Source organism: Piliocolobus tephrosceles, chromosome 14 (assembly GCF_002776525.5).
Source record: "Piliocolobus tephrosceles isolate RC106 chromosome 14, ASM277652v3, whole genome shotgun sequence".
Lineage (NCBI taxonomy): Eukaryota > Metazoa > Chordata > Mammalia > Primates > Cercopithecidae > Piliocolobus > Piliocolobus tephrosceles.
The window spans coordinates 6,617,682-6,642,518 of NC_045447.1; the positions used below are offsets into that span (position 1 = coordinate 6,617,682).

At 45.9% G+C, this 24,837-nt stretch overlaps 1 protein-coding gene and 1 long non-coding RNA gene across 3 annotated transcripts in view; one reads left to right on the top strand and one right to left on the bottom strand.

The window, feature by feature from the left end:
- The window catches only part of RAPGEF1 (Rap guanine nucleotide exchange factor 1), a 161,376-nt gene that overhangs the window by 40,550 nt on the left and 95,989 nt on the right, over positions 1-24,837 (top strand). The gene's annotated exons all lie outside the window — the stretch shown is intronic.
- On the bottom strand, positions 2,774-23,401 carry LOC111545823. The gene is made up of 3 exons (XR_002732553.2): positions 23,254-23,401; positions 8,577-8,622; positions 2,774-8,071 (listed from the first exon to the last, which is right to left on the bottom strand). It is a non-coding gene; the product is annotated as an uncharacterized LOC111545823 (long non-coding RNA).

Genomic DNA, 24,837 nt, shown 5'->3' on the forward strand with positions numbered 1-24,837 from the left:
GACTGGGGCTGTGTGGGTACAGAGTGAGTTTGAGGTGTCTGTTAGAGATCAAGGAGGTGGCCATTAGGCCATTAAAATCTGGAGTTCAGAAAAGAAATGTAAGCTTTTTTGAGAGTTGTTGACATAAAGACGGTGTTTAAAGCTATGAGACTGGGTGAGATTACCAGCAAGTGAGTCAGAGAAGAGCAGGGGCCATAGCCTGAGCCCCAGAGCACTCCAGCATTAGGAGGTAGAGGAGATGAGGGAGCACCAGCAGAAACCTCGAAAGACCTTCCAGGAAGGTAGGGGGAAAGCAGTAGATTGGTGTTCAGAAGCCAACTGCAGGAAGTGTTCCTGAGGAGGAGGCTGAGAGGGGGCTGCGGTGACACTTGATGCTGACTGCGTCAAGTCACGTGAGGGCCAAGACTTGGCCTTGGCATTCAGTAACATAGTGGTCACTGGAGACCTCGACAAGAAGTGTCAGTGGGGCCAGGCGCGGTGGCTCATGCCTGTAATCCCAGCACTTTGGGAGGCCGAGGCAGGCGGATCACCTGAGGTCGGGAGTTTGAGACCAGCTTGACCAACATAGAGAAACCCCATCTTTACTAAAAATACAAAATTAGCCGGGCATAGTGGCACATGCCTGTAATCCCAGCTACTTGGGACGCTGAGGCAGGAGAATCACTTGAACCTGGGAGGCAGAGGTTGCAGTGAGCCAAGATCGTGCCATTGCACTCCAGCCTGGGCAACAAGAGCGAAACTCCGCCTCAAAAAAAAAAAAAAAAAAAAAGTGTCAGTGGAGTGTTGAATATGAAAGTGTTAAAGAACAAGCAGAGGAGAATTGGCCACAGGGACCGTGGGCCCTTCTTAGAGTTTTGCTGAAAGCAGGAGTGAAGACACAAGGTGGTAGTTGTTAAGGGTATTGGGGTCAAGGGAAAGTTTTATTTATAAAGGGTGAAATAATGGCAAGGTTGCGTGCTGATGGGAATGACCTGGTGGAGATGGAAACATCGCTCAAGACCAGGAGACTTGCCGGACGAGAGACAAGTCCTGATTATCAGCTGCGGCGCATCGAGTATGACTCCCGTCATTGCTGACAAATCACCCCGGTATTTACGGAGCTTAAAGAACAACTGGGCACCTGGTTTACACTTCTGCAGCTGGCAGTTCAGGCTGGGCTGCTGGGCTCCTGGTCTTGCCTAGGGTCCCTCAAATGTCTACAGTCAGCAGCTGGGAGGGCTTATCCCTGGGCCGCAGGCTAGCCCAGGGTCCCTCCCCTGGTGGGGTTGCTCACCTCAGAGGCGGGGTGGGGGGCTGAGGCCCCAGGTCAGAAGCCGCACAGTCACCTCCACTTCTTTTCATTGGCTACAGCAGGCCACAGGCCAGCCCAGATTCAAGGGGAAGGGAGAGAGAGACCTGCCCCCTCCCTCTACCCGTCCTTCTAACAGGAGAGTACAGAGTCATCTAGCCAAGCTGTGGGTATAAGGAGCAGGGAATGGTTTGGCCATTACTGCAAACAATCTGTCACAGCTGTCTGTGAGCTAAGCATGTTGCTTTCGATCGTCACAAGAGTTCTTTGGGGTAGGTAGTATGATTTTGATTTTACAGATGAGAAAACCGGGTCACCAAGTGTCCAGTAACTTGTTCAAGATCATGCAGCTAGTAAGTGGCAGAATTGGGACCTAAACTGGTCTCTGACGTCAAAGCCCCTTTCTTCCCTGTTCTCCTTTCCTGCAAGTGTCTGTTTACAAGGGCAGACTAGAGGGCCCCTCCTCCCTTTGCTTGTCAGGCATGAGAATAATATTTTTGTGGATGATGATTATCTCATAATCAGGGTGGACTGAGGGAAGTGGTCATCTTGTTGTGGCTTGCATGTTTACTGTGTGGGGATTGGACCACTCTATTTATGAGAATCCCATTGAGGTCACAGTGGTGTGTTACTGACAGAGATTCATGTCTCTGCTCTCAGCTGGTCCCTCAGTGCTCTTTGACAGTCTTTGCCCTTGTCCTTGGTCAGCTGACTCTCCTGTCCAGATAGTCACACATGTTCCCCTTCACGCCCCACTTTGTTCCAGGCCTCTGACTTCCTCTGCCTTTACCCTGGCCTCTCTCTTTCTGTCCCTGACACAGGTACACTCAGCCTCTAGTCCAGGTTCCCTCTGCCCAGGTCCTCTTCCCTCCAGAACTTGTCATAATCAACTGTCTTTTCAACTAAGTGGACTTCAAGCTTTCCAAGAGCAGAATCCAAAATGTGGGAAAATTTGAATTAGCATCAGGGAACTTTGGCTCTGCCACTGGTTGTATAGTCTTGAGCAGGTCCTGTACCCTCAGGTTCACGAATCTGGGAAGAGTGGGCACCTTGAGCCATCTCCAGGGCCATTCAGGGAGAGCAAGATCTCTTTATGTCTGCCTTGGAAACCCTTGGCCTAGAGCTCAGTTCTGTTGCAGCGGCTGCAGTGTGTCCTGGGTGTATACCTGACAGCCCTGCATTTTGCTGCAAGAGCTGCAGCCTTCTCTCTGCCCTCTCCTAATTCAAGTGTCAAAACCTTGTTGGCCCCAGAGCTAGAGCAGCTGCCAGCCACTTCGCTCATTTAGGAAAGCAGGAGGTAGGTCCTGTGCTGAGTCCACAATCTCAGCAAAGACCTCAGTGAAAATGTTTTCCAACTGTCTTTGGATAGAGGGAGCAGAGCAGTGAGTAATTAGGTTCAATCACCCATTTCGAGTCTCTGTGACCTTGGTTATATAGGGAGCCCGGAACTGGGCCCTTCTTGGAGTCCCTGGGTTGGGATCCGAGCCAGCTGAGTGTGAGGGAGGGAGGGAGCGAGAAGGGATGGAGGAGAAGCCAGAGCCAGTGGAGGGCTGCTGTCTCTGCTGCACTTTCAGCAAACTGATCTCAGGCATGACGTTCAGGATGCAGAGTTGCTCCTTACTTTTTTATGTAGCTTGCTGCGAGAAAATAGTCCTGCTACTTATGTATCAGTGTAATCTTGGGGAAATTACTTCATTTCTGTCAGCCTCAATTTACTCATCTGTAAAATGAAGGCACCTGCCTTAGCGTATGAGGCATGAATGCAAGAACACTTGACAATACTTGGCATAGAGTTAGCCCTCGATAAATTTCAGCTGTCGTTGTTATTATAGCACCTTCACATTTTGTTGTGTTTATATTGTAAATCATTGGTTAAAGATGTTTTTATTGTCATGATAGCTCCGTACTTTCAAGATGCATCCTTGTAGTATTTCTTATCCATTTAGTCATTGATTCACTGAGTTTGTATTTATCAGACACCTTATGGACAAGGAACCCTTGATTATTATCTTTCTGTTCAGGTTATGATAAGCTGTTCATTTCTTAGCACTTGCCACTATGATATTCAGAGCTACAGTTCACTGAGCACCTGTTTCAGTAGAGCTGCTCACTTGGGAGATAGATTCTAAAGTCAGAGCATAAAGAGAACATGGCACAGAGGAAGAATTAGCCTTGAAAGATCCCTTAAATCGTCTGTAAAGTACAGTGTACATCGGAGGTCATCAGACTTTTTCTATAAAGACCATATAGTAAATATTTTAAGCTTTGCAGGCCACATGTGGTCTCTGTCACATATGCTTCTTTATTTTCCTTTTTATAGCCCTTTAAGATGGAAAAACCTTTTGTTAGCTCTGGGCCCTTAAAAAATAGGCCTTTGTCTACATGAACAGACTGTGTGATATGTCTTCTCTAGGATGGTCCAGGGGTCCCCGCCTCCTGGTATTCACATGCAGGTGTCATCCCCTCCCTCTCTGCATCGGGGCTGGTCTTGTGACCAGTAGAATACAGCAGAAGTCGTACAAGATGTTGTAGCTTCCGCCAGCCTGTCTCTCTTGGATCCCCTGCCCTGGGGGAGACCAGCTGTCCTGTGGTGAAGCGAGGCCACAGGTGAGGGTCTGTGGCTCCAACTAGCAGCCCACAGGGAAGGGAAGCAGCTCTTGCAGCCCCAGTCAGGCCTCAGGTGACTGCAGCTTCACGAGACGTCTTCCTGAGCCAGAACTATCCAGCTTGTGTCAGCCACTCTGCCTTTCAGTTCATTATAAAATCCGCAGCAGGAAACAGGGTGCAGTGAGGAGTTCTAAAGAATGCCTGCCTGCCTGCAGAGTTACTTTGATTTTTTATTTCAGTGTCTGCTGGTTACACTTGTCCACAAATCTGTTTATGGAGAAGATGAGATGGGAACACGTCATTCATGGGTGTTCTCATTATCATGCATCTCTTGGAGTTTCCATCATTCCAGCCAGAGAGAGAACATTTACCATTCAGCAGATGGCTGCATATAGACATTTATAAGTTAAGTTTCCTGAGGGAGTGATGCACCTCTTCTGGGTGAGCCAGACATTGAGGTACACCACTCAGTCCTGGCAGCAGCCCCCACTAAGGTCAGGATTGGCGGCTAAACATCTAACTTGATCCAACTCACTCCTTATGCCCCCGCCTCCACGGATACCCAGTGTGGCCTCTGCTGTAACACAGCTGTGCGCTTGTGATCTGGGGAGAGCTTTTGCTTCCACATTGAATAGCTTCAGATGGCTTTGCTCTTTTTCGGTTATGCTGAGAGGCCCTTCTACACTAAATGGCTCATCCATGGGTAGCTACCATTGACCTCTATCGTGTGGCCTGCTTTGGGAAGACAAGCTGGGTCAATTGGTTCTGCCTCAGAAATTTGAAACTGGACACGGAGAGGCATTCTAATCATTGGCGGGGATTTGAGCTAAAGAATCTACAGAATTGGAACCAGGCAGCCTCTGTGTGCTTCCAAATTATGAGAGAGTAGTAACTCAGAAGAAGCACGTTCATGCATTTATCTGATGAACATTGATAGGGCACGTGCCAGGCCTTGTTTTAGCCACTTGGGTTCCAGATCTCCTCATGAAACCTATATTCCTAGTAGGGGAAGATACACAATAGACAATCAACATTATCCATCAGTGAGCTGCATGTAAAGAAAGTGTGAAGGTGATGAGTGCTGTAGGAAGGAGGATAAGGGGGCATCAGGAATTCCAGGGATCGTGGGGTCAGGTTGCAGAGCTAAAGAGGGTGTCCGGGGTGGCCTCATTGAAAGGTGAGATCTGCATCAAGTCTTGAGAAGGTGAGGGAGTTGGCCAAGCAGATAACTGGGGCACAGGCATGCCAGGCAGGGGGACCTGGTAGGTATTGAAGGAACAGCACGAGACTAGTGTGACTGGAGCAGAATAAGCAAGAGCGTGCCAGCCTTGGGGGTCATTGCAAGATTACATTTCTGTTTCATTTTAACAAACCTTTGAGCACCTACTCTGTGTCAAGTAGTATTTGGCACAAAGCTTTTCAAACCTGGATTCCTCATCTGAACCACACAATACAGAACTCTGTGACTATTCAGCTCTTCAGCTCTTCCAGGAGTGTGACACAGCTGATGCTTTCTGGATGCGTGGAAGAGAAATTCATTCAGTACATCCAGTGCATGCCCTAGGGTATTAGGCCTCATTCTCTGCTGGAACCCTGACTGAAAAAGGCAGAATTCCTCCCCCAGCCCCTGCCCTGTAATTACAGACTAGTAAATACTATGAAAGATCAGAAGTAGGATCTGAAGGGTAAGTCAGAGTTAACTAGGTGAAATGTGAGGTGGGCCCTTGGGGAGGGAGAGGATACTGTCTAGGTGAGAAAACAGTGGGCAGAGACCTGAGGCAGAGGTGGGAGAGGGGGTGAGATGGATTTTGTAGGGCCTGTCAAAGCCTTGAGTTTAAGAGCACTTAAACTCAAGCTCAAGCTAAATAGCCATTAAGTGTTTGGGAGGAGAGAGAGAGAGAGCGAGCAAGAGCGAGAGCGCCTCGGAAAGTCAAGAATGGAATTCTTAGGCTACCTTGTATTTGCAGGCAGACGATGGCAGCTTGGATAAGGGTGGTGGCAGTGGGACAGATTCCCTGGATATAATGGAAACTCCAAGAGGACTTGGGAACGGATGGGATCTGGGATTTGAAAAGGTATTGTCAAAAGACAACATTACAACAAATGTAAAGACCTGAATTGGCTCTTACTTGTGATTCCAGAATTGGGCAATACTTGAATAGAATTGAGTGTTCTGATGGGCCAAGCAAAGGTTGCTTTTATAGAAAGAAAAGAACTGAGGAAAGCAGAAACAGAAGATAAAAAGCAGGTTGGTTGTTTCAGAGTTACTTTTCTTATAAAGGTTAAAGCAGAGGGAACTTTCTTATCATCTAGCTACAACTGACCTGTTTGGGGATTTGGCTATTCTCTCTCTCTCCTGATTTCTCGGAAGGTCAGATAAAAATCTTATTTCGGCTTAGTGGTATGGAACTTCAGCGTGAGTGGCGCCATTTTGGTTTGGTCTATTGGGCTTATTGCAGGAGCTCAGTTCAAACCAATGACTTCCTATAAATTTAATTTAACAATTTCTCCCTTTTTGTCATGCTCTCACCTAGGAGACAGTGTGACCAAAGCTTAGGGCATCAGCACTACTCCGTCATCATTATTTTGGGGTTTGAATCTTAACACGTCATTCATGGGTGTCCTCATTATCATGCATTTCTTGGAGTTTCCATCATTCCAGCCAGAGAGAGAACATTTACCATTCAGCAGATGCTACATATGCACATTTAAGACTTTTTTGAGAGGATACAGTGCACCAGGGAGACTACTGTTGTGGCTAATGACTATGAGGATGATAATACCAAGAGTCTGGAGTATGCCCCTTAGCCAGGGTCCCCATGAACCAAACCAACTGAAATCATTTAGATCAAATAATGAGCCAGATGGGGAATCTACCTGTTTTAGCCAAGCAGCTTATTTGTTCGGTTTATCCATGTGCAACAAGAAGCATTAGCAACTGTGCAGATTATTTCCTGTTCGGCTAGAAGGTAACATTTCTGTTACCTACCATCCCATGACTAGGTTTGGCATGATAGATCCATTTTTTTCATCAAGTCTCTGTAGAAGCTACTGATTGTGCAATTCCAGCAATAGAGCATTATCCTGCCAAGTGAAAAGAGTAGGCATAAGCAAGGAAAAATCAAGAGGAGTCAGAGTCTCATTATGATAAAACATCTTGTTCTGATGTCTTGGGAAAAGCTGTCCACAGCATGAAGTTGTCAGCTTCTTGTCCTGGTTTGCAGTTTGACTGTCTGTGAGTATAACATCTGGTGTTTGGGTGAACTCTCTGTGGCCCACATATCAGGTATGAGACCTGTCCCTCACAATATACATGGAGTTGTCAAGCTCCAGCTTGTAGGGCTTCTGGGACAGAGCAGTTCTTGTTCGTATTTGGAGAGTTGTAGCCAGATGTTTCCAAATAGGAAAGTTGAAGAATTCCGGATCCAGTTCAGTCTACAAATAGTAAAAACTCAAAAACAACGAACAGGGCTACAATCTAATAACAGGTGTGCTATAGTTTTTCTTCTGAAACATAGTTTTTTCCCTACAGTCACCCTCATTTCTACTAAAGATAATCAAAGCAAGGTGAATTTTTTTTTGCAAAATAAGCTTAGTCTCGTCAAATTTGACCTGATTATTTACACAGCTCCAGTAACGCTAGTGACTGATCACAAAGTTTGCTTTGCTGGAACTTTGGATAAGAAATTTCAGATTGAACTTTTAAAGGACTCTCAAAGCTAGGAAGCCAAACTGGTATTTCCAACTATATTCTGTTATGACAGCAGACTCATATTGAACTTAATGGAAATAACGATATTAATGCAAAGATAAGAAGAGTCACAAATAATTTCCGAATTCTGGAGAGATTAGGTAGGGAGAAAACATAAATATTTCGTTTTTGTTCATAAGAGTATAACTTTACCAAATTGCTGAAAGCTAATATAAGGAAAAAGGTTTTTGTTTTTTTTTTTTAATCTGAGAAATAAAATGCCAGCAATGTGTCAAATTAAAAACCGTAAAACCCACAATTATTATTTATCATTTTATTCCGTTTCATGTAATTAATTTTTGTTCTGCTTGATCTTGGTCAGTAGTTTCATGAGCCCATCAATTTCTTTATTAGAGTTACGGAAACGTTTACCCAGTCCAATGGTATGATCTTAAAGTTATCAGAGACCTCTTTCCGTGAATCTCCTTGAAAACACAACATTTTAGGATTATAGTTGCTTGCAAAAAGCATTGAGAAAAGCATCAGAATAAAGCAATTAACTGTGGATAACAAGACTTAAAGCTACCATGATTAGAGATCTGATGAAGGTTCATTATAATAATTCAGTTGACAAGGAAATTTGGCGGTTCCTGTGGCATACAAGTTACCATGATAACCAAAATTATGACTGCCAACATATCAGATGATCAGATAAGCCTAATTGGAGTAATGTCTCTTTTTCAAGGTGAGGGACTCATCCTTTGATGTTTTCTGGGGGCCTAGCTGAGAAACCTCAAAGTGAATTTGAGGTCAGAGAGACTTAATCTAAAATTGATTTTGGGAGGTTTGTCAAAATATCAACAGGTTTAAAACAATTAAAATAGTATCACAGGTCATTGTGGAAATAATAGTTGCTCATTTAACCAGTGATAATTAAAAGACTTCAGGAGACAAATAAAGTAAGTTACATAGTTGTCAGCAAAAACTTACCTCCTTTAATATTGAGAAGACTCACGTTTCTTAAGTAATCAAAGGCCTAATAAAAGAAAACACAAAACACAAAAAATTGTCTTGATAAAATGCGAAATCTTTATTTCCTAGGCCAATTATCTAGAAGGAAAGAAAAACCTTTCACCATTTCTTATTAAGAGTAAATCAGTACTCCAAGAAAGCATGGAGAAAAGCATCAGAATAAAGCAATTAACTGTAGATAACAAGACTTAAAATGACCATGATTACCTCATGTTAACAGAGAGAACCAAATTCTATTTTGCATTAACATCTTTTTATTTTATTTATTTTTCTGAGACAGAGTCTCGCTTTGTCACCTAGGCTGGAGTGCAGTGGCACAGTCTCGGCTAACTGTAGCCTCCACCTCCCAGGGTCCCACCTCTGCCTTCTGAGTATCTGGGATGACAGGTGTATGCCACAACGCCTGACTAATTTTGTGTACTTTTTTTGGTAGAGATGAGGTTTTGCCATGTTGCCCAGGCTGGTCTCCAAATCCTAGGCTATGGCGATCTGCCCTCCTTGGCTTCCCAAAGTGCTAGGATTACAGATGTTAGCCACCGTGCCTGGCCCATCAGTGTACTTTTGATATTAATGCTCAATTTTTAGAAAAAAAAGTTTTAGAAAAAATTGGATGTTATAAATAATTTCCTTTTAATTTTAGTTTGATCAAACATAAAATTCCTTTCACAAGATTCATCTTCCACAAACCGTTTACCATTTCCTGATCGATTCCATTTGTCCTCTAATGTTCCTCTTTCTCATTTTGGAAGAACCATCACTCTACTGTAGAAAGAAAAAATTACTTTCTTTTTCCCTTAACAAAGTCTCATACTTTATAACTTCCTATTTAAAGCATCTCTTATTTCCCTCACATACAGAGTTATTTCCTTCTAGTTTTAATGGTCATCTATTAATTAGACTTTTTAACTCTTGGTAACCTTAATTTCTAGTGAAAACTAGGGAGTGAGCGGATTTAAACTGTTTTATATCAGCATTTTGTACATGAGCACCATTTCTTAATGTTTAGGAACATGTGCCCTAGTAATACAGTTTTTCCATGTTTATTAACAGACTCTCAAGGCCTACATGTACTTAATTTATGCCATATAAAAACAAGATGCCAAAATACATATACTTTACATTTATATTCAGATACTAATGTTTCAGTATTTTAACTTATTTAGAAACAACTCAGACATTTCATAACTATTACTTAATTTAACATAACTCGACTTTAAGATTTCAAGTTACTGGCTGGACGCAGTGGCTCACGCCTGTAATCCTAGCACTTTGGGAGGCCGAGGCGGATGGATTGCCTCAGCTCAGGAATTGGAGACCAGCTTGGGCAACACAGTGAAACCCCATGCCTACTAAAATACAAAAAATTAGCCGGGCATGGTGGCAGGCACCTGTAGTCCCAGCTACTCAGGAGACTGAGTCAGGAGAATCACTTGAACCCAGGAGGCAGAGGTTGCAGTGAGCCGAGGTCGCAGCAGTGCACTCCAGCCCAGGCAATAGAGCAAGACTGTGTCTCCAAAAAAAAAAAAGAAAAGAAAAAAAAGATTTTCAAGTTACTGAAAAGGATTTTTGAAACTATGATTTAATTCATCTATAAACCTTTATCCCCTTTACATTGACCTAATTTAGTCATTCTTTTTTTTTTTTTTTTTTTTTTTGAGACGGAGTCTCGCTCTGTTGCCCAGGCTGGAGTGCAGTGGCCGGATCTCAGCTCACTGCAAGCTCTGCCTCCCAGGTTCGCACCATTCTCCTGCCTCAGCCTCCTGAGTAGCTGGGATTACAGGCGCCCGCCACCTCGCCCGGCTAGTTTTTTGTATTTTTTAGTATAGACGGGGTTTCATCGTTTTAGCCAGGATGGTCTCCATCTCCTGACCTCGTGATCCGCCCGTCTCGGCCTCCCAAAGTGCTGGGATTACAAACTTGAGCCACCGCGCCCGGCCGTTGTTCTTAATATATATGCTTAAAATGCTTCTTAAAACTAGTCAGTGAAGGAGTTCAGGAATGCCATTCGGGAATATGTCGCATTAGTATATTGATCGCTTCCAGCTGCATGTACTTGAAATATAACGAATGCAGGGAGAGGCGTTCTCTGAACTCGTACCTGCCCAAAGACAGATTCTCAGAAGCACTCAGCTGTCATCAGTCCCTCCTCTGCCCCATCATCTTACGTTATTTTATTTTTGTTGACAAACAAGACAGGTATAAAAAAATCACAGAATCAAAGAAACAGAAGTTAAACATGATTCTTTTTATTTCAAACCATTAATCTTTCCATTTTCTGTTCCATCACCCTAAGCAGTTGTTAGCTAGGCAACCCTAAATCTGTCCTTCCAAAAAGGTGACTCTTGGATGAAATGAGTTTAAAAACTGACATCTCAGAGGCATAAAATTAAACACTATTATTTGTCAAAAGAAAGAAAGGGGTGGCCGGGCACGGTGGCTCAAGCCTGTCATCCCAGCACTTTGGGAGGCCGAGACGGGTGGATCACGAGGTCAGGAGATCGTGACCATCCTGGCTAACACGGTGAAACCCCGTCTCTACTAAAAATACAAAAACTAGCTGGGCAAGGTGGCGGGCGCCTGTAGTCTCAGCTACTTGGGAGGCTGAGGCAGGAGAATGGCGTAAACCCGGGAGGCGGAGCTTGCAGTGAGCTGAGATCCGGCCACTGTACTCCAGTCCGGGTGACAGAGCAAGACTCCGCCTCAAAAAAAAAAAAAAAAAAAAGAAAGTGGTAAAGTGGGAAGCCCAGTTAAGACACAGTGGTCCAAGGTGAGGCTTATTATTTGTTTTTGTTTTTTTTTTAATTTTTATTTTGAAATGAAGTTTCGTTTCTATGGCCCAGGCTGGAGTGCAGCCTCCACCTCCCAGGTTCAAGTGATTCTTCTGCCTCAGCCTCCCGAGTAACTGGGATTACACCATACCTGGCTAATATTTTGTATTTTTGGTAGAGACAGAATTTTGCCATGTTGGCCAGGCTTGTGTCAAACTCCCGGCTTCAAGTGATCTGCCCACCTTGGCCTCCCAAAGTGTTGGGATGAGAGGTGTGAGCCACCATGCCCAGCCACAGGCTTGTTATTTAGATTTGAGTCTTGCCTTCTTCATTGTAATAGCTTCTAGTGATTTAGGGTGCAGACAGGCAGAGCCCTTACAAAATGGAGATTTCCTTTATAGATGTAAATTTCTTACAAAGTTTCAGAGTAGCCAGCTGAATGCCAGAAATGTAGGCCCCTGTACATTTTCTTTAGCAGTATAAAGTGAGTCAAGGATGCCACCAGGTTTCTGGCTTATGTTAATGGGTAGTTAACATCCACTGGGAGAAGACACACAGGACACTTGCTGACACTGGTTTATGTATAAACAGTGAATTGTGGTTCTTTTAGGGCTTTTTCCATTTTTATTCACCACCAGAGTTTAAACCATTGACTGGAGGTGTTCACAGACTCGGAATCATTGACTTCAGTTCTTCCCAAAGTTCCTAGCTTGTGGGATTTGGGGGCTTTTAAAGGGAGTGACCTGGGGTGACAATTCTCTACCTTGAGAGATCTCCCTTTCGTCTGGCACGGTGTCTCCAGTGCATCTCCTCTAAGCACCTCTGCCCAGGCAGGTAACTGTGCATGAACTAACGTTGGAAAAGTCAAGAGACCTGGCTGTGGCTCATTTTTCTTTCTTTTCTTGGGTACTTGGGCTCCTAATGCAAGTGCTTCTCATTCAGAGGTTCCAGGGAGCCTCCATCCATGAGCGACTCCCATGATTTATGGAAGAACTGCTCTACTGTGTATCTTCACGTGGGTAATGCGCTTGTTCCACACAGCCTGCAGTGTTTTGTTATCAGACTCTTGGGACCCATGTGATAGTGGAGTATCAAGATTGACAGGTTAATTTCCCATTTATATAGAAAAGTATATGAAAATTGATTTTTTTAAGGCATGGGGGTGGAGGATCCTGGGATGTGTGGCATGGAGGGGGAGAAGATTAAGCATTTAGTGTTTGTCAGCTACATTTAAACTTGTCCTCCTTAGCACCAACCTAGGAACTGCTCTGAGTTCTAAAGGAATCACAGGAGGCTGGCTGTACAAGTGGCTGCATTGCCTCCATGCATTTCCTTTGCTTCTTTCCGTTAAAAGCCAAGGACCACCTTACTCTTGGCAGTTTAAAAAATGAAATCTGAGGAAAACATGCTCAGTTGAGAACAGACTTTTGGGGAGGAGTGAATGGGAATTCTGTGCAAGGCCAGGTATGGTGGCTCAGCCTGTAATCCCAGCACTTTGGGAGGCCGAGGCAGGCAGATCACTTGAGGCCAGGAGTTTGAGACCAACCTGGCCAAGATGGTGAAACCCCGCCTCTACTAAAAATACAAAAAAAATTAGCCAGTGGTGGTGGCACACGCTCGTAGTCCCAGCTACTTGGGAGACTGAGGCAGGAGATTTGCTTGAACCTGGAAAGTGGAAGTTGCAGTGAGCTGAGATCATGCCACTGCATTCAAGCCTGGGGGACAGGGCAAGACTCTATCTTAAAAAAAAAAAAAAGAAAAACTGTATGCAAGTTACTTGATTGACCACTCAGAAAGCTTACTGATGGATTATGAACTGAGTCTGTTGTCCAGGCTTACATTCTCAAATTTTCCAGTATTGTCAAGAAGCCAGAGGCTGGTATTGATTTTTAAATAACATTTGACTTAACATTTGTAATTTTATTATATTATCTTTGCATGGTTTTGAACCTCAACACCTCAGCAGTCAACTTATTTTACATGTTCCATTTCATCAGAACTCCATCATAGTTCAACTAAATCATTAGAGTATGATGATGTAGTTATATTTAAGTACTCTGAATGTAAAACACTGGGGCTGAGAAAACATACACTGAAACCCGGTTTCTTCATCAGCAGATGTTAATGAGGACTATCTAAGTCTCTGGTACTGTGCTAGGCACTGAGCAAAATAGAGGCTTTGCCTGCCTTTTCCAGGAGGCATCCTCTCACTGCCGGCTGGAAAACAAAGGCAGTAGATGTAACCTACAGTACAGAGAGGTGAATGCTGTGCAGAAAGCTGTGACCTCATTACCCAGTCTAGGAGGTCAAGGAAGCTCTGTGGGAGAAAACAATTATTCAAACAGGAGGGAACCCAGCATCTTGTGGACGGCCTGGATGGTGACTGTGTTGATTTCAGGCCGATTGGGCAGCTCCTTGTATGGCTGCCCAGTTGTGTCATGGAGCTGCATTCCGTACAGTCGGGGGTTGGGTCTGAAAAGTCCGTGCAGCACCAGTTGCCCATAGTCATAATCAAACAGAGAATCCTTGTCGGAGACCCACAAAGCCGGTTGTCTTCAGCGTTGGAACAGAATGCTGTTTCTTAAAAGCGGGGATGGCAAATGGGCCAAATCCAGTTGGCTGTCTGTTTTTGTAAATGAAGTTCTGTTGGAACGCAGCCATACCCATGTAGTTACATATTGTTGGTGCTGCTTTCTCACCAAAATGGCAGTTGAATATTTGTAGCAGGTTGTATGGCCCACGAAGTCCAGTGTCTTGTATGTTGCCCTTCAAGGAAAGTTTGCTGCCCTCTGCTTTGGAGCAAATGAAGGAATTTGTTTTATATTTGGGCACTATATTGTAAAAAGAAAATCGTTGCCTTTCAACACCAGAATCGTAGCAGCGAGGTGAGATGTTCACACCCCAGAACCCATGAAGGAACTGAGGAAGCCGCCACCTCACCTCTCCATCTGATGCTCATCTGGGATCATATGTGCTCTGACTCCATCGGAGAGTGATTTGCCTAAAATGTGTTTCCTTCCTCCTTTCCCTGCCCTCTCTGTCTCTCTGTCTGTCCCAATGCATGTAGCTAAATTCGCCTGAGGTTTCTCCATACTCCATTGTATGCCCCTCCCCCTCCTTCAGTTGCAGTGGACAGGCTGATGAGAAAAGAGCAGAACCAGGTTTAATAATACGGATGAGGCACTTCTGCCAACGGAAAGCTAAAATGATGTCTAGTGATTCAGTAGCAAAAAGTGGTAAGAGAATGAGTTGTCATTGTGACACACAGTTCAGCATATTGAACCCCAGTGTAACTGTAACTCCCTACACTGGATTCACATTGGAGCTGACTATGCAGTCTCAAGACGACATGCCCTTATTGTCCATAAATGAGCACTGTTAATTAGAATTTGGGGATGGGAGTTAGTTTTAGTTGCGTTTAGTTATAAATGTGGTTTGATTTTACAGTTGTAAAGGAGCTGGATGCATATGGCAGAGAGACTTTAAGGTGACCCCTAAGATTCTTGCCTCCTGGAGTTGACACCATTGTCTCCCCTGGAGTTGGATGTGGTCTGTGACTCGCTTCCCGCTTCTAACTCCTCTTGCCAGCTGACTGCCTCTGGGGCCGTTCTTCCTGGCTCGCTTTGAGGAAGAGGCCCCTGTGGCAGGGACCTGAAGGTGGCTTCTACCTACATCCAGCAAGCAGGGGACCTTAGTCCTACAGCTGCAAGGAAATCAGTTCTTCCGTCCACACCCCGAGTGGGCAGCTTGAATGAAGACCCTTACCTGGCAGAGTCCCCGCTGTGCAGTGCCCTCATTGCAGCCTTGCAGGGACCCAGCTAAACTGTGCATGAACCCAGACCCCGACCCACAGAAGCTAGGAGAGGATAAATGTGTATTGGAAGCCACTGAGTTTGTGTGCTTCGTGCTTCATTATGTGGCGATACGAAACATTTCAGGACTTAACACAAGTTGTTACTGGTACTTATTTAATGTTGTAAAAATCCGAGCCAAGTCAGATCACTTTAGGATGGGAACATCTGAATCACACAGCCTTGGTGAGCTTCTAATCCACTATTCCCTTTTTCTTCCCATGAGGCAAAGCTGAAAATGGCTCCTGAGGTCCTTTTTGTAGCACTGACAGGTTTCCTTGGTCATAGTGGAAGAGGGGGCATCCCACATCATTTGGCCCGGTGTTCTTTTACAGAAGGACACATGGAGGACAGGGGCTGGCCCCTTGGGCTTGTCTTCCCTGAAGTCAGCTAGTCAGCTGCAGCTTCCAAGGAGGTAGCATCTTGAGACATTTATAATCTATCTGCCCCCATCCCCCGCCCCCCTTCCGCTTGTCAATAATGAGTTCCCCGCTGGGATTTCCTCCTGTGCGTTTCCAGCACCCTGGGGCCATATTTGTCCTAGGATTCTCCTCCTCATTTCCCCCAACCCCCAGTCACTGCTGCCTCTTAGCCTTTGCCTCTTCGGGCTGAGGAATTCCTGCATTTTTTATCTGTCCTGCTCCTGCTGGCCTGTTTTGTCTAGCTACTGCCCTTCTAAACCATATCCAGTTTCACTCATAAAAACAAAGCAGAGGGAGATGGTCAAACCAAACCCTCCAGCCTCCCCTGTGCAGTCCTAGCTCCCATTTGATTGTTGGTTCTCTGAAGAGTGGTGCTCTGAGGAGGAAGAGGGCTGCCTGTGCCCCTGGCACACCCCATCATGGAGGCTGGCCTCCTGGTGTGTTGTTTGATTAGGTGTCCTTTTGCACCCTTGAGGTCCTGCTAGTACCTGCAGTACTCACAGTCCCTGTAGGCACGGGTATGTGTCATCCCTTAGTCATCAGCACTTAACCACTCTGAGCTGCAAACATTGGGCCTCAGAGCTCAGTGTTGATGTGACCACCATCTCACTTCTGCCAGAAATAGATGGGGAAGAACATATTTCTGTTAAGTTCTTGAGAGTAGTGTATTAAGTTAGAGCTCCTGAAAACAGTACACTGGCTTATACCAGTGGTTTAGATTCTCTCAGAAATGTGTATTGATATAAAGTTATCAGACTATTGATTTTTTTATAGAGTGTAAATATTAAATCGTTATTTGAAGAACATCCTAGATCTTGTAAAAGCAAAGTTGAAGACCAGATTCCAAGTTACTTTACATTCTTCTTGAAATTCCTTCTAGAATGTTCTAGGAAAAGTCCCTCTTCTGTTGAGTTTATTTATTTTCTTTTAATGGACAAAACCCATCTTATTTACCTTTTTACCTTTGCCACTAGGAAACTTAGAGCCAAATGAATACAACTCAGTTGCAGTAAATCTTGAGTTCTAAGCTTCTGACCCTGTTTGCTTTTCAAGTGTCTCATTTGCTGCTTGCTTAGTGTTGCCTAAATAAATATCTACCATTAGGGGAGGAATTGCTTTGTAACTTTGCACATTAGCCCTGTGGTTTGCGTTGACCTCGATTCTAAGCAGAAACAGCTGTGAGTATGTTATATTAATTATTAGGTGAGTTGTTTTAACTAGTGCAGACAGGAGCTTGTTGACCTGTGCTCTGGGTAAAAACTCTGATTTCTGCTTCTACTCAAAAGGGTCAAATCCCATGATATAGTTTTGACTTAAGAGAATTTAGTCTTGGCCTGGAGTGAATCTTTGTGGGATTGATGCAGACCGAGACTCTTGTTAACGCCAAGCTCTGCAGCAGCTGGCCGCTTGTTTGTCTTCTGAGCCTGTTTCATTTGCCTTCCCTGGTCTGCTTGAGCACAGGAGAGAGGAAGAAAAGCTGTTGGCAGATGTTTTTAGCAAGACCCTTAAGCGTAAGAGAGGAAGCTAATTTTAGTCCTGTTTTTCATGTTGTGGTGGTTTGGTTGCGTCCTTCCTCTTAGGGTAGAGCATTTTAACTTTTGTTTTTGCTTTTGCATTTCCTGTGTGTATGTCCTGAAGCAAAATGGACTGCTAAAAATGTCACTTGGTGTTTGTTATTTTGTGCCTAGAATAACATTCAAGACCCGTGAGCACTGTGAGTCACGAAAATAGTTTTAGGAGAAAGGAATGTTGTCTGTGTTACTCTTCTATATTTCTTTCTAGAAGTTTTCCAGGTGATTTTCTGTGCTTATGTTAATTGGACATCCATAATCTCTTTCTTTCATCAACAGCAACACAGTAACATTGTATTTGTTAGCACATTGCATATCTACTTGCATGCAGAGCTCTTTAATTTTAAAAGTACAATAAGTTTTGGGAGAAGATCGTGGCTAAAGAGGCAAGTTGCTGGAAAATACAGTTGTGCTGCTTACTCAGTAAACAACCAGCCAGCAAGCTGCGTGCACGTTCATTGTGATGAGAGCTTAAACACAAAGCAGACGTGAGTGTGTTCCCCTGGTGTCCCCAGTTCTTAGCACATAGTAGAAACTTTGTAAATATTTGTTGGGCAAATAAAGTCAGTAGCACTACAGGTAGGAGACCATAAGGAAGGACGGTTTCTAAAACAATAAAAAGGGACATCAGCTAGGCCAGTGGTCTTCCAACTTAGTGTGTATCAGAATCACCTGGAGAGCTTGTGAAACCAGATTGCTGGGCCTACCCCCAGAGTGTTTGCTTCTGTAGGTGTGGCCTGGGGCCCAAGAATTTGCATTTCTAAGAAGTCTCTTGGTGAGGCTGCGGTCATTGTCGGTTCAGGACCACACTTTGAGAACCGCTGACTAGGCTAATAGCTATGGGTGAGAAAAGAGGCTTGGAGAAATTGTGTGTTGCCTAATTAACAAAACAGTTAGTGGCTGAACCAACACAGAAGGCCAGGTTTGTCCTCTCACTTCCTAACTTGAGGACAGAGAAATGTATTCTGATGTCCCTAACTGGCAGTCTGCTATGGTAGTGACCACATGCCCCAGTTTCTTTCTTGGGATTTCATCCCAGCCTGACAACCTTGGGACAGAACAAGAGGACAGGCGGTGTCGTTCCAGGTATGTGTCAGCTGCACCAGCCACTCTTTGTGGCATCTGCTGCCCATCAAAGGAAGTGGTTGGGCTTGGAGCCAAGTTAAGTTTTCTCATCGTTTGGCAGTTGTGTCCCCAGATTTTCTTGCCCATCTTGGAGATCTTAGCCCAGCTGGGGTGCTTGGGGTTCAGCTGCCTTGAAGGGGACTCAGTCCCCCACACAGGTGATTCCCATATACCATGGTGGGCACTGAGATTGGGGTGAGGGGAGCACATTTGAGGAACCCTTCACTTCCTCACAGCCCTTGCCCCTTCCCTCAGGGTGCGCTGGGAAGAACCCCCAGCGGCTGCCCATGCCCACCTCAGAAGCTGGTCAGTTGGGGCAGAAGCAGGTTATTGTGGCTGCCTCCTGTCCGCGGTTTTCTTTTACATCCTTCCATTACACTGTTGGTGCCCACCTCCCCATTCTAAAAGACATGGCCACTGGCTCCACTTAAGGACGGCACTTTATTGTCGTGATTAAGACTGTGAGGCCAGCCTATAATCCCAGCGTTTTGGGAGGCCAAGGTGGAAGGAGCCCTTGAGCCCAGGAGTTCGAGGCTGTAGTGAGCTGCAACCGTGCCACTGCACTCCAGCCTGGGCCACAGAGTGAGATTAAAAAAAAAGACTGTGAATTTGTTGTCAAACTGAGCAGTCCAAGTTCAGGCTGTTTCCCAATCATGCTGTGACTTTGCACCTAGTTCTTTTCTCTGAGCTTTAGTTTCTTCATCTGCAAAATGGCAGTTAATGTCTGCCTGTCAGGGCTGGCATATGGTAAGTGCTCAGTAAGTTACAGGCTGTCTTTTGAGGAGCAAGAGGTAGACTAGGTCCTGCCTAACCCTTGCCTTCAATTCCTCTTCTCTACCTTCATTCCTCAGGGGCTTTCCTGGTACAGGGACAGGATAATGGTATGTGCTTACTTTGGATTTTGCCTTGTGGCAGTTTGCTGTAAGACAAGGTTGGGGGAATTCATTTTTATCTAAACATCAGGACCACCAGTACATTGGTAATTCATCTCTTAGTGGAAGGTGGCTTGTGGGTGTTTGGCTTCTCAGCCTGTTGGGGACCATTTTTAGATTTCTGAATTAATCCTTTCTCATGGCTAGTGAAGAAAAACATCGTGAACCCTGTGGACGGCATGTCCCAGCACCCGCGGGAAGCTGCCGGGCTCCTTACTCCCGCAGAGCCCTCCTCCGCAGCCTCGCCCAGCCCCTGGCTCTCGCCCTCCCCGAGTCAGGTCCCCTGTTCAGCTGACCCTGCTGGGCTGGGGCCTTCCAGACGTGCTCACCCTCTGCTGGGAGCATTTTCCCCTCGGTCCATACCTCATCCCCACCAGAAATACCGTGCAAATCCAGCCAAGAGCAGCAAATCTCACCAGCTTCTGCTTAAGCCAGTTTCCTCCTGGTGGTAAGCATAGTTACCACCACCCCCCACCACCGTCTGTGGAAAGGGCTGTGACGCTTGCCTTCTCTCCGCTCTCTCCCTCCCAGCTGCTCCTCCACAACCCCCCAGTGTCCCTGCACGTCCCAGGAGTCTGCTTCCGGGGAACCGGACCAAGGTTTAAGCATTCACCTTGCAGGGGAGGCCACTCTCACCCCTCTCTCCAGACTTGGTTAGGGGCCTTTGGCCTCACTTGTGTAGCACTTGTCCCCCGACCACAGTAGCGATGCTTCAGGTCTGCCCTCCCTGCGCCTCCACAGGCTTTCTTGTTCTCTGAGGAGTAGGGGGCAGGACAGAGGCTTTTCCTCAGCAGGCAGCCAGCTCAGATTGGACTTTCCTTCTAGGGATCCCTCTTCGGATTGGGATGGTGGGAAGGCCGTCTGAACTGGAGCAGGTGGGCTGTGCCAGGGAGGCCATCACCAGACTGGACTCTACCCGGCGGTTCCCACCCCCATGTGCCCACCAGGCCCAAGCAGTCAGAGCTCCAGCCCTAGCTGCCCAAAACGATGCAGGGGAACCGTTTTCTCCTGAGCTAAGTGTGGAGACCTAGATTTCCTTGCACCTGAGGGAGAGGGACCACAGTGGTGGCTTCTCACGCCTTGGGGAACTGGACCAGGGCCCGTTCATAACACAGAGGTCTGAGCTCCTTTTCAAGTCAGGCTGACTGCTTTGGGTAAGAGGGCAGAATTTTAAAGCAAAATCATGCCCTGCAAGCCGCCTATTTCAGCATTTTCAGACTGGTCTTTACGTAGTTGTTTCATTGCCCTCGGAAAGGAATGTTGAAAGCGGCAAGCCCCATTTGAAGCACCCCGGATTTTAACCAAGCTTCAGGACACATAGTTCTGTGCTAATATTTTTGTTTTGATGAAAAATTTAAAAACACTGCTCTCAACCCCCACTACAAAGAATACGAAAATATTATTATAAAGAAACTAGATATATCCCAATCCCTGCTCTCCGGTGGTGCTTCAGTTTGTAAAGCAAAAGTTAGAACCAAAAATGCTTTAAAAGGTGGCTTCGAACAATGTGCATAACTCTCTGCCCCCATAATTCTGCTGTTTACAGAGTTTAGAGACCCGTTCATAGATTCATTCCACGGATGGTCATGCGTTTGTGAACATGTCTGCTAGCTCTCCGAGTTCCATATTTCTGTTATCAAGGGACTCTTAGATCTGAGGACACGGGGACTGGCAGACACCAGCTGCAGAATGGAACTGTCTTTTAGGAAACAGAGGCCATGATGAGTACACGATGGGCCCTGTCTGCCTGGCGGAAAATGAAGTGGCCTGTGTTTCTTCATTGGTGGCTCTTGGCAATTTCTGACTCAGCACCATTGGACTTTCTGCTGGCTCCTCCTTTCCTCTCTGTTGGCCAGGGGAGGGGCTTTTGTAGCTCTGCACAGATGGAGTTGATAGGAATGTCCAGCTTCCTATCCATCTGCAGAGGACCTGAGCTTTGGGTCACAAGGTCCTCAGCAAATTCCTTTCCCTTCTAATTGATTTACAATTGATTCCAATTGGTTTAGCTGTTGAGAAAATTCTAAGTTCATCTCAAATGTAAAAGGTGGTTATCATCTTAGAATGTGTTCAAAGAACTTTAAAGATACTGCTTTCCACTCAGGACACAGTTCATCTACAGGGCAGGGTCAGCAGTGGAGTTGGGACCTCAACCTCTAGCTTTTGGGCCTGCTCCTAGCAGGCCAAGTGGCATGGTGGCTTTTCACCCAGCCCTGATTTGGGACACACTGATGTTTCAGCCCCTCCCTCTTAGGAATTCTGGTTTGAAAATCGTTGTATCTACTCTGTATTCCTATGAGAGAGACAAAAAGATTTGTTCAGATTTGCTTTCTTCTGATTGCAAATAGGAACATGTATGGTTTTTTTGGGTGCACTTTTTCAGAAGATGCCAGGTCATTCTGACCCACCTCCCTCCTCTCCTGAGAATCACTGACTTAGAGCAGTTATTTGAGGGCAAAAAGCACATATTTTCCCAGCACAAAGTAGGTGCTAAACAAAGTCTACAGCCAAATATAAACAAGCAAGCCCTGAAGCAGAAGGAAGAGCAGGGCTCAGTGGTGGCTTTGGCCCCCTGGTGCTTATGTCTGTCACTCCACACACACAGTAGGGCTTAGGAGATACTGGCTGACTTGTGCTCTGAGCCTTTCACCAGAAGAGCCTGATTCAGCTAAATTTCCTTGGGAGGGGTGACGGCTTAGTTGGAATTTGGTGGCTGGAACTGGTGGTCACCCCCTCTTCCCCTACACGGGCCTTTTCCAGGTTCAGCATTTACAGACTTGTTTCCCAACCAGGAGTGGCTTATCCTGAGGCATATTCTGATCTGAGATGAGATTAGAACTTTCCCTGCTGTCGAAGTCAAAGGGTCCCATCTGCCTGTCACTTCCCATGTGGCTCTGCTGGGCTTGCCATCAGCCCCTCCCTGTCCTTGGCCCAAGATGTGGAAAATCTTAATAGCTCAACCAGTTCCCTCAGACCTTTGTCTTCTGAAACAGTGCTTCTCACACTGCAGCGCTGCAGGGCCACCTGGGAGACTTGTTGAAGCCCAGTGTCCTGGTCCCTTCCTAGGGACCCCAGGGAATCTGATGGCCCAGAGACCCTAGTTCATCAGATTCATTAGATTTGGGCCAGGGCTAAAGAGCAGGGCTAAAGAGCTCCGGACCCCCTCGCCTGTGATACTGATGCTCTCATCTGATGCCCAGCCCCTTCTCTTCTCAGCTGAACAAAGGATGAAGACACAATGTTGCCTTAGATTGATTCATTGAAATCGCAAGTAGTGAAAAAGTAAAATACAATTTAAATCTTTAGATTTTTGACGTATTTTGTGTACTTGATTGTAATATAAAATACGTTTCTTACCGGGTCAGAAAGGTTATTAACCTCTGCCTTAGCTGCTACTCCCTCTCTGAAATGCCCACCTGTGCCTTTGCACCTGTGCATGGTCCTTAGTTCCAGGCTCAGGACGGGAAGCCAACCAGTGTCTTGGCAACTTTTGGCTAAGGGCTAGGTTTGAGGTCTTGACCACCGTACATGACCCCTAACCTACAGCAGCACCTGTTGGCCCAATGAGGGGGTTTTTCCACCCCACACTACAGGGAGAAGGGTCTTCAAGTGTTTCAACTTGATTGTGATTGAAGTAAGTTTCATGAAACGATATTAGCCTTAATACATGCATGGCCTCCGAGATTTTCTGTTTCATGTTTTCATCTATCACATTGATTTTGGGAAGTGCTAAATGGGTTGTGCATAGTAAGCATCAGCATTGGAGTAATCCACAAATCCACCCCTCAAGTGGCCAGGACCAGTTCCCACAACTCTCCAGGGCACCTGTTCTCCCCCAGCTCAACCGCCCTGCACTTACCACAGCCAGATCCTGCGCCATCTGCCAGTCTCGGTTCTAGGGCCTCTGTTCATGGACTTTTCCTGAATCTCTCACAAAGTGACCCCGTATGTCCCCAGCATTTGACTCACCCCACAGTGTGCCATAGCCCTGGGTTGGTGGCTTGACTTCCTTGTCAGCTTATAGACCACCTGAGTGCAGAGCCTGCTTTCCTGTGCCCCTGGAACCCCGCTTTGTCGGGCTGGTTGGAGGCACTCAGCCACATTGCAACTCCAGCCTTGCGGGCGGGCCCGGAACTGAGACTTGGTTTTTAACTTTCTTTCAACAGGAAGGTGTGTTCTGATTTCCAGCAACTGACTTGGAAAAAACAGATCTCTGCTTTGCCTCTCTGCCGTATGGCCCATGCCCTCTCCCTGGCGGGCTGAGATGTAGGCCTTCAGACAGACGGCAGGAGACTGCCTCCTGTGGAGGATTTGGGCCTTTAAAATAGAACTTCAGCTCCAGGAGACTTAACGGCTACAGCTGCTGAGGGAGAGCAATGAAAAATGAGATTCCCTCTTGAAAAACGATCAGTTTCCTGCTCTGAGGATTCTAGAATAAAGCAACTGAGTTTTTGAAGTTGGGTTGCCCCTGGTTTTTCCTAAGGGCACTCCCCGGATGGTGTGGGGTTTAGAGAGTGTTAAATGACAGAGGTAATTTGGAGGGAGTTAGAGGAATGCTGTTTGACTGAGTCCAAGATCCAGGGAAGAGGGATGGCTGTCTTTTAAAAACACTTGGTTGGGGAGCCTTTTTAATCAGTATGGCGAGGCCGTTTTGTAACTGATACAGACTGCTGAGGCATAAAGGCAGTGAGAAAGGGAGGACTTTCTGATTTAGGAAGATCCCCTTCCCTGCTTTCTAGCCAAATGTTGGCAATTCCAGGTATCATTGAAATATATGTTCTTCTCCAACCCATTATTTTTGGGGTTGTTTAAAAACAGTATCTTGGTTGCACCCATAATCCCACCTCCCAAGTCGAGAGCACCAGTGTATAACTTTGGCCTCTTGCTTGAGGCCAGGAGACTGTCCTGAGGTTTTGAGGTTTTGTGCTGAGCGTAGTTTTAGCCCAGGTGCTAGCACAGCCAGGAGGCCTTTGATGTGCGCCTGCTGTGAACCAGCCATCTTGGTCCTGGGCTTTTCCAGAAGGGTGTAATTCACTTTTACAAGCAGTCCTGGCCAGAAAGTCTTTTCTTCTACTCTTACAGTGACTTACTCCCCTGGTGATCAAGGTTGTGGACACACTTAATAAACAGCTTATTTGCTAGTCTTTGGCTTCAAAAGGGGGAAGAGGAATCTACACCAAGGTTGTGGCATCTGCGTTGGAAGCCAGGGTGGGGACAGGATGGTGGTGATCCTAGCCAAGCCCAGCGTCCCACGCTGAGTGGGTGCTGACTTAAGTGGAACATTGACCCAGAGGAAATGAAGAAAGTCTTCCAGGGACGAGAGCAGATGTGAGCCCTCTTTCCTCTGAACTTGGCTTCTGCTTTGTTTGAACCATCCTTAGGGTACGTACTTACTCCTCTCTCTACTAAATTAGGAGACCATGTGGCTGGTGTGTGAAGCAGAACTGATTCAAATCCAGGGTCTGTCACTTACTCCTCAGCCTCACTCTCCCTGTCTGTGGCATGAAGACAGTGGTACCTGTATTGGAGGGTCACTTCGAGGCTTCAGTGAGA